Source organism: Saimiri boliviensis, chromosome 16 (genome assembly GCF_048565385.1).
Source record: "Saimiri boliviensis isolate mSaiBol1 chromosome 16, mSaiBol1.pri, whole genome shotgun sequence".
In the NCBI taxonomy this organism is placed as follows: domain Eukaryota; kingdom Metazoa; phylum Chordata; class Mammalia; order Primates; family Cebidae; genus Saimiri; species Saimiri boliviensis.
Genome location: NC_133464.1, coordinates 7,095,986 through 7,111,302, shown reverse-complemented (window position 1 = coordinate 7,111,302; position 15,317 = coordinate 7,095,986). Strand labels below are relative to the sequence as shown.

The following is a 15,317-nucleotide window of genomic DNA, read 5'->3' as shown; positions in this document are numbered from 1 at the left end:
GGTCAACTCTAAATTAAAACCTTATAGTCTCCCTAGTATGACTTGCCACATTCTTGATCTAACCCAGGGATTGGCAAACTTCTTCTGTAAAGGGCCAGATAGTAAACATGTTCAGCTTTGAGGACCATATGGTTGCTGTTACAACCACTCCACTCTTCCAGGTAACAGGAAAGCAGCTGTAGACAATATGCAAAAAAGTTGGCATGGCTGTGCTCCAAGAAAACTTTATTTACAGAAACGGGCACTGACTTGCAGGCTGCAGACTGCAGACCCCTGGTGTGATTGAATTTTAGCTCCTTCCCTGCTTCCACATCTACCATTTCTAACAGGCTGAAAAAATGGCACCCTAAAAGATATCCACGTTCTCATCTCTGAAATTTGTAAATGTTAACTCATATGATTAAAAGAGAAGTTCTTTGCCGACGTGATTATGTAACGATCTTGGGTTGGGAGATTATTCTGAATTATCCAGGTAGGTCCTAAATGCAGTGGCATCTATATCCTCCTAAAAGGGAGGGAAAGGGAGAGTTGATGATGCACGCACACGAGAGAAGGCAGCAGGGCCAAGGAGGAAGACGTTGGGATGAAGAGTCTACAACACAAGGAATGCCAGCAACCACCAGGAACTGGAAGAGGCAAGCAAAGGACTCTTCCGTAGAGAATCCAGATGAAGCCCAGCTCTGGTTTGGGCTTGATTTCAGCTCCATAAGACTCATTTCAAATTTCTGGTTTCCAGAACTGGAAGAGAATAAATTGATGTTGTTTTAAACCATGAACCATTTATTATTTAAGTTCTTATAGATTGAGTTTCCAAAATGTACAATTGAAAGAAATTTGACTGAACACCTTCTAAATTGCTTCTTTAAAATTCTATCATCCAACCTGGTGTGGTGGCTTATGTCTATAATCCCAGCACTTTGGGAGGCCAAGGAGGGCAGATCACTTGAGGTAGGAGTTCAAGACCAGCCTGGCCAATATGGTGAAACCCCATCTGTGGTAAAAATACAAAAATGACCTGGGGATTGTGGTGTATGCCTGTAATCCCAGCTACTTGGGAGGCTGAGGCAGGAGAATGACTTGAACCAGGGAGGCAGAGGTTGCAATGGGTAGATATTGCATCATTACACTCCAGCCTTAGAGACAGAGCGAAACTCCATCTAAATATGTATATATATATATATATATATATATATATATATATATATATATCAGTTAGAATAGTGTTGAGCACATAATTACTGATCAATAAAAACTAATGGATGGTCGCCAACTTAACAATGGTTTGACTTATGATGGTGGGAAAACAACATATATTCAGTAGAAACTGTGCTTTGATCTCCCATATAGCCATTTCATCTTTCACTTTCAGTACAGTATTTAATAAATTACATGAGATATTCAACACTGTTATAACATAGGCTTTGTGTTAGATAATTTTGCTGAACTGTAGGTTAATGTAAGTGTTCTGAACACATGTAAGGTAGGCTAGGCTAAACTGTGATGCTTGGAGCAACAGTCTGTCTCAAAAAAAGATTATTTCATCCAATATATTTATCAAAAGATCTTAATTTCTTTTCATTAGAAAAATAAAAATTAGCAAGCCACAAATGTGACCATCAGACAGTGACAAAAAAAATGGTTTCAGCTTTCCAGTACAGATATTACTTTAGATTGAGAGCCGTCAATTATTCCACATGGTTTAAGAATTGTCATTGCATTAGCTGAGAACTTACCTCTCTTTTTTGTTTATAAGGATAATACAGTAGATCTTTACAGATCTACAGTAAATACTTGGCTAACAAAGTATTTACATCATGTTTATCACATTCTGTTGATGGACTTTTCTCTAAGAAACATAAAGAATTATCTAACCAATCAGCAATTTTTTTCTAAATACTTATTTACAATTATTTTAGTAATCTATTTTGAACGTCAATATGTGGTTTAATTATCTATAGTTTATGGAGTTCACCTTCTCCCTCTTCTTCCTCCAGTAGCCACAGTTTTTCAACAGTTACAAAAAGAATTCAGAAATTTAATTTTTAACTAATTGATCATATACATATTCACTTGGAATGTCTAGATCCTACATTACAATGCTTTCATCTACTTGGGGTTTCCTCTCACGAACATTTGTTCTACCTTTAACATTGTGAATCTAGTCTCACTGAGAGAGTCAAACCAAATTATGGGACCCTCATCATTCACAGTTCATGCTAATGATATATCCACCAAATCTAAAATCTATGCATTTCTTATTTCTACTTTTTTCAAACATAATGAATCAAGTTTTGTCATATAGGTAATCTCTAATTTGCTTTTTACAATTTTCTTTCATTTATTCATATTTTAGTTGGCTAATGATTTAATTTTATATATTAGTGTTTCCCAAAGTATGAAACTCTAATTCTGCAAGTGGCTACTAAAGTATCATGGGATAAGATGTTTCCTGCATTACATTTATTTTTTCATGCAACCATAGTATGCTTTTGACTCAAGTTGAGTTAAAATAAAATATTTTCAAAAACCGAGCACTGTGTGGATTTAATCTATGTTTCACTTATCACTTTACATTATATTAATTTTCTCCAAATTTCATAAACAATGTAAATTTTAATACCTCTCATTATGACGTTAAAAATCACCTTTTTATATGCTTGAAACACATGTATAACCTTCATATTTTAAATATTTTTTACATTGTTGTATGTATAATTTTCCAGCAAGTACAATAATTTGAAATGAAGCAGAAAACTGTAAGCGCCAGTTACAGGACTAAAATAATGTAATTCAAATTGCAGTTGCACACTTTCAATACCGTATGTGAGCTCAAAGACATTTAGTGATAAATCCCAAATGAAATTGCTGGGCATCTCCGAAGGTTCCGGTGGAAAATGCATTTGGTAAATGTTAAAAGTTAGAAAACCATCAAAAATTGAAATTTACCTTTGATGCTGCTCCGCAGGGTGCTGGCAGGCAGGTAAAAGGGAGAGCAGAGCGTGGCTGTCACATTAGGGAGCTGTGCGCTGTAGAGACTTTACTGGGCACTGACGCTGGTTGCTTTATTTTTTCTCAATTAGGTTTGCTTCAGTAGAACAAGAAGAAATATCTCTCAAATAAACCGAATGCTTTTATAAATTAAAGCCTCATGTATAAGTAGTTCAAGCAACTCAACTGTATTTCTTCTCTTTTTTTCTTTTTTCTTTTTGAGGCAGGGTCTTGCTCTGTTGCCCAGGCTGAGGTACAGCAGTGTGATCACAGCTCACTTCAGTCTTGACCTCCACCTCAGCCTCCTGCGTAGTTAGGGCTACCGGCAGGCACAGTACACCTGGCTAATGTTTTTTTTTTTTTTTTTTTTTTTTTTTTTTGTTGTTGTTGTTTTTGTTTTGTTTTGTTTTGTTTTTTGAGACGGAGTTTTGCTCTTGTTACCCAGGCTGGAGTGCAACGGCGCGGTCTCGGCTCACCACAACCTCTGCCTCCTGGGTTCAGGCAATTCTCCTGCCTCAGCCTCCTGAGTAGCTGGGATTACAGGCACGCGCCACCACGCCCAGCTAATTTTTTATATTTTTAGTAGAGACGGGGTTTCACCATGTTGACCAGGATGGTCTCGATCTCTTGACCTCGTGATCCACCCGCCTCGGCCTCCCAAAGTGCTGGGATTACAGGCTTGAGCCACCGCGCCCGACCATGTTTTGTTTTTTTAGAGATGAGTTTTCGCCATGTTGCCCAGGGTAATCTTGAACTCCTGACTTCAAGTGATTCACCTGCCTCAGCCTCCCAAGGTGATAATGGAGGTGAGTATCTGCAGTGGCCTGCACTTCATTTATTTAATTGACTGTTTGGAGGAAACAACTGACTCTCAGCTAATTAAGATATGCCAAAAATATATGTACACACATAGTTTCACATATAATACTTTGTTACATATGTTTCTGGTCTAAACTTCCTTGTGGATCCCTTTTGGATGGTGAAGAAATATTTTAAACTCTCGATTAAAGTAAACAGTGTCTTTGTTTTGCAGTAGCTTCTTCTTGGTCAGTTCAGTCTCTTTTGTCTAAATGCTCAGGTTCGTCTTTTTAATTGAAAAAAATTATTATTTTAGTGTAGCTACATAGTCATCCTTCTCAGGATAGCATTTGAGCATCTCTGGGGCCGGGTGAGGGTGGTCCATACCTGTAATCCCAGCACTTTGGGAGGCCAAGGCAAGTGCCTCGCCTGAGATCAGGAGTTTGAGACCAGCCTGATCAATGTGGTGAAACCCTGTCTCTACTAAAAATGCAAAATTAGCTGGGCATGGTGGTGCATGCCTGTAATCCTAACTACTTGGGAGGCTAAGGCAGAAGAATCATCTGAACCTGGGAGGCAGAGGTGGTAGTGAGTCAAGATTGCACCAGTGCACTTCAGCCTGGGCAACAAGAGAGAAACTCTATTTCAAAAACAAGCAAACCAAAAAAAACAAAACAACGACATCTATGGGCCTCCGTGGAGCCCTCTACCTGGCCCCTGGCCTGAGTATTCTACCCTTTGGCTTCTGGGAGCAAGGTCACCTCTCATAAAGGAATCTTCTTACAGCCCTTCTGCGTCACTTGCTACTTTTCACATCCCCCATTAAGAAGGCCCAGTAACTTCAAGATCCCAGGGGGGTCTCTCTTCATGTCTCTTGTGCTGGGGCAGGGATATTGTGCAAGACCTCTCCTTTCAGAGACCAAAAAAGGGAGCAGGACAAGAGACCTCTGTGTTCACATCAGTCTCAACATAGCTGGGACGTCTCTGTGTCTCCACCTTCCTCCTTCAAGTTTTAGCTCTGTTTGAGGCCCCTACCCTTGGGCGTCTTGCTTTCTTCTTTCATTTTCCTCACTGTTTTGTAAGATCTCCTCTTTCCCTTTCCTGTCTGATACAAACACTCCTATCTCATGTCCCCATTCTCCTTACCCTATATGCTTTCTGGGTTTTAGATAGTAGCTCCTTTCTTCTTTGCAGGAGCACTAAAATTCAAGCTTAGTCTTAATTGTGAACAAGGCATAGCCAATTTAATGTACAAGAATTAAAATACGGCCAGGAGTGCTGGCTCGCGCCTTAATCACAACACTTTGGAAGGCTGAGATGGGCGGATCACCTGAGATCAGGAGTTTGAAACCAGCCTGGCCAACATGGCTAAACCCTGTCTCTACTAAAATACAAAAATTAGCTGAGCATGGTGGAGGGTGCCTGTAATCCCAGCTACTCGGGAGGCTGAGGCACGAGAATCGCTTGAACCTCGGAAGCGGAGGTTGCACTAAGCCGGGATCGTGCCACTGCACTCCAGCCTGGGCGACAAAGCAAGACTCCATCTCAAAAAATAAAAATAAAAAAAAAAAACTACGTTGTTTTCATATTTGGAAAATATAATCTGGGTTACACTATGATGTGGTATGTTTACTCTGCCTTGTACTTACCACGTGGAAGTATGAGCAAGTGTCTTGAGCCATTCTTTAAGCTCGTCATTCTCTAATGCCACTACCATTCAGTTTATAAGATGATATTTTCTTAGCACACTCTTCCTAAGATCATCCCAGTGCTCTTACCTTATAATTCACTTTCCTAAGCAAGGCCTTTCTGTTTTGGACTTACATCTGCCATATGAATATCAAAGGCAAAATAACAGGCTGAGCATGGGAAAAGATTTCCTCGTGTAAAATTCTTACCTAATTATGAGAACGAAGACAAATGATTTAATGTCTCCATGCTTCAGTTTTCTTATCTTTAGCATGGGTGTAGTAACAATTGTTGTGACAATTAAATGAGATAATGCTTCTAAAATGCTTAGAGCAGGACCTGGCATGGGATTCATGCCCTGTGCATTTTAGCTGTTCCGATAGAATCAAAGCATCTCAGGTGTGGAAAGATGGTAGCTACAACATTGCAGTGTTTGAAACCTCCTTTAACATCCCTGTTAAATATTTATACAACTTCCTCTTGAATGCCTTAAGTAAAAGGAGACTCGATACCTTCAAAGGTAACTCATTTTATCATTGGAGAGCTCTGGATATTGTAATGTTCTCTGTTATCTTAAGTAAATATCTATCTCCCTGAAATATATATTCATTATTCCTAGAAAGGCTTCTTAGGGCCATTTAAAATAAATCTAATTTTACTTTTATTTGAGAGCCCTTTTAATATTTGAGGATAGTCAAGATGCCTGTTTCTTTTTCCTATTGTATTTCCTCATGAGCTAAACAGTCAGGCATCTCTAATTGGTCCTTCTCTTACAATATTGTTTAAGTCCCTTGACCACCTGGCTGTGGGAGTTCACGTAGCTGTCATGATTTCAGCAAGATCCCATTATCTGACAACAGATGGATTAGGAACAACTACGTTTCTTAAAATCAGAGACCAGAAACATCCTTTAGCTCTTGGGAAATTATAGTCCACATGCAAGAATGGTAATTCTCATTTTATTCAATGTTATGTAGAAATCAGGTACTCTACACTTGAGAATTTTCCAAATAATATTAACCCTTTAAACACCAAATGTTTTGGGGGTAGCTATTCATTCATTTTGCAAGTGTGATACTTCCCCAACTCTACAATCTTATGGCATACAAAGTTGTAGAATATATAGTGAATACCAAATTTGACAGTTTAAAAATCTGAAAGTCAGAGATAACTCATGCCTACAAATCATTGTAGAGCTTGACAGTAGTGATCCATGTGAGTTAGAATAACTCTGAGAATGCACCACAGGTTTAGAGGCACGGGAGATCACCTCCGTCAAGTGTGGTCAGGTGTGATCAGGAGTGAGGATCAGGTGTGATCAGGAGTGGGAATCAGGTGTGATCAGGAGTGAGGATCAGGTGCGATCAGGAGTGGAAATCAGGTGTGGTCAGGAGTGGGGATCGGGTGTGGTCAGGAGTGAGGATCAAGTGTGGTCAGGAGTGGGGATCAGGTGTGGTCGGGAGTGAGCAGTGAAGACTTCATCATCAAGTGGGAAGATAGAATAGCCCTTTAGAATGGCTAGAATTTAAACAGGTGGAAATGTCAAGTGTAACATTACAGAAGAAATTGCACAGAAGTGCTGGGGGAGGTATGTACAAGAAGTGAGGGAGCACAAAGCGAAGTCGGGAAGCCATAGACCAGCAGGCTTCCATTCAGCAATAAAAATTAAAGTGCACTTGTATAATCCAGGGCTTGCAGCGTTGAACATGGGCAACTGATTTCAGGCTTGGTGGTGTTTATAGATTGTTGGGATGGAGAGATAGAAAGCAAATAACACAAATAAATGAAACAATTATAATTCTGATATTTCAATAAAGGAAAGATACAAAACGTGGTGAGAATATATAACAGTAAGTCCATGTGAGATCAGAGATGGGTTTCTGGGGTTGTCATTTAAGCTGGGAAATAGTAGGAGTAGAAGTTCCCTGGGTGATATGGAAAGCTGGAAATTAAGAAACTTTGCAAACTGTAGGAATCGCATGGATAAAGACCCTGAGGCAGGATGGAGTGTATATTATCGGGGGAAGTTGGAGTGGTGGAGGTCAGAGAGTGAGGAGGAGAAAAGCAAGGGATGGGGGAGGGAGGTCCGATGTTTCATGTTAATCCTAACAGCATTAGAGTTGACAGGCTTTCAGCACACATGGACAGGGCCAGATTTGCATTTTTAAACGAAAGGCAATGAATTCAAGGGACATGATGGACTTGCCATCTGAGTAGCTGAGCTTGCCTAAACAATGAGTGTGGCACCAAGGAAAGATCACCTACCACTGAACCCTTGAAAATGCTAGCATTCGAACATCAGAGACTGGGAGAGAAGCCAATTAAGAAGTTTCGGACAGACTAGGGATCGTGAGGACCACACACTTTCATCAGCAAGTCAGGAAGTAATTTTGGCCTCTTGGTCCAACTCAAAAACAGCCTTCCCAGCAAAAACTTGCCAAATCCATGGAGCAAAATGTCACTTCTTCATTCCCCAAAATGGCCATAATATTTATTTTTCTTTTCCTTCCTAAGGCCCTTGTCACTCTCTACCTTGAATCATAGTTATTTATTTATTTTTGAGACAGTCTCACTTTGTTGCCCTGGCTGGCACAATCTCAGCTCACTGCGACCTCTACCTCCGAGGTTCAAGCAATTCTCTTGCTTCAGTCTTCTGAGTAGCTTGGATTACAAGCACGTGCTATCACACCTGGCTAATTTTTGTATTTTTAACTAGGACAGGGTTTTACCATGTTGGTCTTGAACTCCTGACCTTAGGTGATCTACCCACCTTCACCTCCCAAAGTGCTGGGGTTACTGGTGTGAACCACCGGACCCAGCCAGAAATATAGTTTTTTTTTTTTTTTTTTTTTTTACAAACACATCCTTTCTATAAATTACAAGCTTTCAATGTCAGAATCTATTTTTTGTTCATCTTTGAATCACCCAAAGAACTAAACAGAGAGATTTGTACACAAATACTCCATTTTTATTGAATTAAAATAGTCTAATTTTGTGGAACAGGAAGCTGAATGGTATGGTTGTGCACAGGAGGCATTGCTAAGAAGAGAGACCACAGACCCGGTGCAGAAGTACTGCAGTAGATCTTTTGGGAAACAAAGATTAGTGGCAGCAGGAATAAGAGGAGGAAATAAGTTTGAGGGACATTGGAAGAGAGATTGACAGAGTTCGGTGATCTCATCCTGTTTATCATTTAACACTTTTATACGCTGATGGCTCCCTTGTTTATGTATCTCATCCCTGCCTCTCCTTTGAGATCCGAACTCCTATACTCCACTGTTGACTTATCATCTCGTGATTCTCTCATCCTCAATTCCACCCTTTCCCTAGTCTTTCCCACATTCTTCAATGTCATCACCAATCAGGAATGGCTCAGGAATCCTGTTCGATTCATGATTCTCTCTCATCTTCCCTCACTTGACTTCATAGTGGGTCCATAAGCAAGCTCAACTCTACATTGAAACTGTATTCTAAATTCATCTTTTCTCGTCGTCTTCCACCCCAGCCACTCTAGCCTTGCCATCTTTCCTCCACAGTAATGCAAACGCCTTCCGGCTGGCTGCCTTTTCTTTGTCTTTCTGCAGTCCATTCTCCAAACAGCAGCCAGTGATCCTCCACAAACATGTCAGAATGTGCCATTCCACTGTGTGGAAACTTCCGGTGCCTGCCACCGCACAGAGAATCAAACCCCAAATCCTCATCGGCCCCCACCTGCCTCTCTGACTTCATTGGAATCCCTTTCCAACCTGCCACCCTGCAGCCAGCCCTTCTCAGCTGGGATTCTTTTAAAGAATGAAACCAGTGGGCCATAAGGCATGCATTACACATCGCGGCTTCTCTCCTGTTCCTCTAGAATGACCTAAACGTGAGATAATTCAGGAAATTGTCTCGCAGGTCATTTCCTATAGGGCTTCATTCTCTTGGGAACCCTGGTAGAGAAAGACTACTCACACATGGACATAGTTATTCTTTTTTGTCACCTGAACATGCAGCCCGGCCCCTAGACCTTTACACTTGTGCTTTTCTTCATCAGGATTGCAGGATCTCCAGAACCTCACACGGCTGGCTCATTCCATCACTCAGGAGTTAGCTCAAAAGTCTAATGAAAGTGTCTGTTCCCATAGAGGCTTTCCAGAACACCCATTTCTAAGGTAGCTTCATTTCCCCAGCTGCCGCTATCCTACAACCCTATTACTTTCTCCTTATCATGTCTTATCATACATGTATATGTATATATGATATGTATATGTATAGATGGTAAGACATGATATATACATATCATGTCCTTACCTAGATTTTAAAAATTATAGTCACAAATTGGATGCATGCATAGGTAGCTTTCTACAGTTGTCATTAACGTGATTGTGAGCATTCATTTGGCTTCCACAGTAGACAACAGCAACAAAAAGTCTGACTGGAAGTAATAGAGTCAATCATAATTTCATTCCATCCATTCTGATTTTGAGATCAATGCTCAGTCTTTCCTGCCACCTTCATATTCTCTGTCCTGATATGGCAACCAGAGCTCACCTCTTCATATGACATCATTGGAAAGGGCTCTCACTGATCTTTTGCTGAGCGGTTCTGGGCTGCTTGGTTGTTGAATTTCTCATGCACAGATTGGCTGCAGTTACCTGTTGTGCTGCTGTAATCTATGGTCATGAGACCCACATTTTTAAAAGTCTTTGAAAATAGTTTACCTTTCCAGTTTACTCATCTTCTCTATTCTGTTTTTGCCTCTCCTTTTTTGGGAAGCCCAGTGTCTTAGACCATTTTGTGTTGCTAACACAGAATGCCTGAGATTTGGTAATTTATAAAGAAAAGAGGTTTAGTTGCCACATAATTCTGGTGGCCGAAAAGCCCAAGGCTGGGTAGCTGTATATAGTGAGGCCCTCAGGTTACCTCAATTCACAACAGAAAGTGGAAGGAGAGTGGGTATGTGCAAAGGTATTGCATGGCAAGAGAGGAAGCAAGAGAGAAATCGAGGAAACCAGGCTCTTTTTAACAAGTTTCTCCTGAGGGAACTCATCCATTCCAAGAGAGAAAGAACTCACCCTCAAGAGGGCATTTATCTATCCACAAGGGATTCACCCCCATTCTCCAAACATCTCTCACTAGGCCCCACCTCTCAGCAGCACGGCATAGATGAACAGATGTTAATGTGAGTTTTGGTGGGGATAAACCATACCCAAACCATAGCACCCAGGAATGTGCTGATGCTACACTGATGCTGAAAATTGTGTCTAGGATGTATGCAGTGTCATCGACTCCCTTGGTGGTTATGGTCTGGGGGGCAGTGCACACGCCTCCTCCCTGATGCATTACCAGTCAGGACGAACTAGGTTACCTTGTGGTAACAAGCAACTTCCCCAAATCAGTGGCTCAGAAAGCAATAGTTCGTTTAACGCTTCCATTACATGTCCTTTGACCTCATCTGGGACTTTGCTCTGCATTACTCCCAGGACCACTGGATGCGAAGGTTGTCATCTTGAACACGAAACGTGCCATTTTCACTCACATTTTATCGGCCAAAGCAAATCACACAGCATGCCTAACTTTCAGGTTAAGGCAATATACTTCCACTGCAGGCCCAGGAACTAGTTGGTAAAGAGTGCTAATTACTCATGATTCCTGCATTCACCCTGCTTGACACCTTTTTCTGTCTTAAACTTCAATGTGTGTGTCAGAATCACCAGGACGGCTTGTTAAAACACAAATTGCTGAGGCTCACGCAGAATAGGTGTGAAGTGGGTCTCGGAATCCACGCTGTTGGTGGAGAGAGCTGCTACTCTACAGCTCAGAAGCTGTTGGTTTGTGAGGCTTCTTTAAGAAGCTTGCTGCCTCTGGAGACTCACTTTGGGAAGTAAAGCAAGCATCCGTGTATTCCCTTAAAGAAATCTGGCATTTCTCTTGGAGCTTATATTATAGTAGTGCTGTTCTTTTTTTTTTTTTTTGAGACGGAGTTTTGCTCTCATTACCCAGGCTGGAGTGCAATGGCACAGTCTCGGCTCACCGCAACCTTCGCCTCCTGGGTTCAGGCAATTCTCCTGCCTCAGCCTCCTGAGTAGCTGGGATTACAGGCACACGCCACCATGCCTAGCTAATTTTTTGTATTTTTTTTAGTAGAGACGGGGTTTCACCATGTTGACCAGGATGGTCTCGATCTCTTGACCTCGTGATCCACCCGCCTCAGCCTCCCAAAGTGCTGGGATTACAGGCTTGAGCCACTGGGCCTGGCCAGTAGTGCGGTTCTATCACAAGCTCATGCTTGTTGGTAAAGGGCTGGTCAGGCAATAGACCTTACCCATGTCCAGTCTTTTTTTTTTTTTTTTTTAGTAATTTTTTACTTAATAAATAAATATTTACAGTTTCTATCATGCAAAATACACATGCAGTGGCCCCAGCCTCTTTGCTGGGAATCTTTGAAGAGGTTTAATGAACTAACAACTTATGTAACTTTCAAGTCTTTGTATGGTCATCCTATGATTCTAATGTGAAGATTGTATGTAAATTAATGACTGTTTAAAAAGCTACTATATTCGAATGGAAAAACACAATTTATTACTGGAAAGAACATTAAGTTTTGTCAATAAACTATTCCGTAAGGAGCGTGCTTTAATAAATATAAAAGTGATGTTGTTTGAAGAGGTTTTCATGAATTTTAAACATTAGCCCTGGCATTCATTTGTAATGTAGGGGAAAATTTTGCTAAGGTCAAAATTTGGCTCGCGCCCGGTTCAAACTTTAAGAAATCCCATATTATTGGAGTCACATTAGTAAAGTTCAGCTCTATTTACAAATCACATTGGATACATCTGAGTTTGGGTGTATAGGCACAATTTTTGTGAAAGTAGTTATTTCGTCAGAGTAAGTTCCCACCCAGTGATTCATCATACCCTGAAATGCCAGGCTATTTCTGAAACATTTGGTTAAGCCAGGTGATATTTTTAAGTAGATGTTATCACCTCTCCTCTAAGGCTAAATAAACATATCTGTCTCCATCTAGGCTAGAAGTTTAGGGGGTGATATGTGTGCAAATTAGATTCATAGATTTGACCAAATGAAATATTCTACACTACGACAGCATTTCTTTTTAAAAATATTAATTTAGTCTTTTAAAAAAATATTAATATTAAGACACAACGCTCTTTACTTTTATAATAGGTTTTGCTTCTCATTATAAAAATAATACATATTCATCATAGTAAGTTTAGAAAACACGAAAAAGAAAAGTCACCTCTGATTCCATGATTCAGAGATATTGCTAATGTATTAGTTTATATTCTTCTAGCCCTTTATTTTTCTTGTGCTTATAAAAATGTCTTTTAAAAATAATAATGTAGGGCCAGGTGCAGTGGCTCACGCCTGTAATCCCAGTACTTTGGGAGGTCGAGGAGGGCGGATCATCTGTCTCTACTAAAAATACAAAAATTAGCTGGGTGTGGTGGTGGGCGCCTGTAATCCCAGCTACTCGGGAGGCTGAGGCAGGAGAATCACTTGAACCCGGGAGGTGGAGGCCTCATGCCACTGCACTCCAGCCTGGGTGACAGGGCGAGACTCTATTTTCAAAAAAGCCAAAAACAAAAAAAAAAAGATAATATACCTACTACTGGGTAATCTGCTTCTTAAAATCCAACATATCATAAACTTTTGTCCAATCCATTAAATATTAGTCTACATAATATTAATGGCTGCATTAAATTATATCTTAATAAACATTTTACATTAACAAAGGAAAACAAAGTGCCCCAGCACTTTCTTGTTTAAATCATTGATTGGGACAGCACTTTCCGGGTAATTCATGATTCATAGCATAAGACATGCAGTAAATTTAGCAGTCAAAATAATTCACCGAATTATTTTATGATAGTGACTTCCTACAGAGAAAGGAGCTGCAATAATTGAACTTGAAATCAAGTTCCTAAGATTTGCATTGTTTAAAATAAGTCCATATATCATAAAACTTTCTTAATACTTGCATCTTTAGAATCAATGTAGTACTGAGAGATAAAAGAGATCTCAACAGAGGACCTAGTTCACCCATTTCACTATAATCAGTTCACTTTAATTTGCATATCTGAATACATCAGTATACAGAAATCTTCACAGATTTTGTCTCTGATTTGTTTTTAACATCTATTAATAAAATTCTACAATTGCCCTTACTAGCACCCGCCTGTGTTGAGTAATTTCTACTGTCCATGTGTCAAAGGCCTTTGAACCAGAGCAACTCCATCTTGAATAGGGGCTGGGTAAAATGCGGCTGAGACCTACTGGATCGCATTCCCAGGAGGTTAGGCATTCTGAGTCATAGAATGAGATAGGAATTCACCACAAGATGCCAGTCATGAAGACCTTGATAATAAAATGGTTCGCAGTAAAGCAGCCAGCCAAAACCCACCAAAGCCTAGATGGTGAAGAGAGTGGCCTATAGCCGTCCTCACGGCTTATTTTATGCCAGTTATAAAGTGTTAGCATGCAGAAAGTCACTCCCAGCTGCACCATGACAGCTTACAAATGCCATGGCAATGTCAGGAAGTTATCCTATATGGTCTAAAAAGGGGAAGAACCCTCAGTCCCTAGAATTGCCTACCCCTTTCTCAGAAAACTCATGAATAATCCACCCCTTGTTTAGCAAATGAGAAGTAACAGTGTCTTTGGTTGAGCAGCTCAAGTGGCTGCTATGCCCATGGAGTAGCCATTCTTTATTCCTTTACTTTTCTAATAAGCTTGCTTTCACTTTACTCTATGGACTCACCCTGTAATCTTTCTCGCGTGAGATTCGAGAACCCTCTCTTGGGGTCTGAATCAGGACCGCTTTCTGGTGACACATGGATTCCTTTTATCTCCTATCCAACTTAAATCCTTCCCGCTGCATTTTGGCTTCCTCCCGCTGCGTCCTTCTCTGTTTATTTAACTTAGAGGAAGAACAACTGGTCACTAATTCTTTCTTTCGAAGATACTTTCCAGTGTGTTGATCAGCGTACCCTGCAGAGTAGCGTTGATGTGCAGTTGGCCTGCCAGGCCTTCCAGCTGAGAGGACTGTCAACGTGTCAGACACCTGATACCTTAGGGAGTGGTGTCATTTCCGTTTAATATTTACTCACACCTACTGGTTGTATGGCACTCTAAACAAAGTATTTACCGTGAAAGCGATCTTGAGATTCAGTGAAACCAGTGTCACTTAACGTGCTACTGAAGTCTCCGTTGTCGTGTATTTGACACCATTGAAAGTGATAAAATGAAAAAACATTTGGAAGCAGCTACTTCCCCCTCTGTGTTTACTCAGTCAGTGAGGGCTAATTGTTGTGTTGACAACCAGGGGCTTCTATGCCTTTGGCTAATTCTGTGATCTTTTGAAATGTTAATTACAGTTTCTGTGATGTCATTGTTTCTTCTTCCACAGTTTTTAGATAAAACGGGTACCTTAACTTTGTCTTTTTTAAATGACCTAACTTGTCTGAAATGACTTTTTTTTTCCCCTCCTAGCAGGAAATCTTCTGTCTAGAACGTTGGACACACGTGTGGGTTTCCGGACACACGTGGGGGTTTCCCCCAATGTCTCACAATACTATCAGCTACCTTAATGGAGCAGATAGCGCCTAACTGACATTTCCACTCTCGATGTCTCCCTGCAGTTCTTCACTTCTATCATTCTGTTTTTAGATTTGGAATGACTTTTGTAAAGTTACAAAATAATGATTTGTTACGTTAATTTGAAAATTGAGTGATTTTTTTCACTCCTGTTATTTTTTTTCTCTCCCCGTCCATTTAAGCTGTTAACAAATGAATTAATGCTAACTTTCACTGGCCGAGCATGGTGTCTCACGCCTGTAATCCCA

The 15,317-nt window shown here is 40.5% G+C and overlaps 1 long non-coding RNA gene across 1 annotated transcript; it reads right to left on the bottom strand.

Annotated features, from left to right (window-relative positions):
- Positions 1–208: 208 nt before the first annotated feature.
- On the bottom strand, positions 209–14,390 carry LOC141581589 (uncharacterized). Its single transcript, XR_012514287.1, has 5 exons — positions 14,234–14,390; positions 13,015–13,034; positions 5,209–5,306; positions 2,947–3,085; positions 209–738 (listed from the first exon to the last, which is right to left on the bottom strand). It is a non-coding gene; the product is annotated as an uncharacterized LOC141581589 (long non-coding RNA).
- Positions 14,391–15,317: the final 927 nt, after the last annotated feature.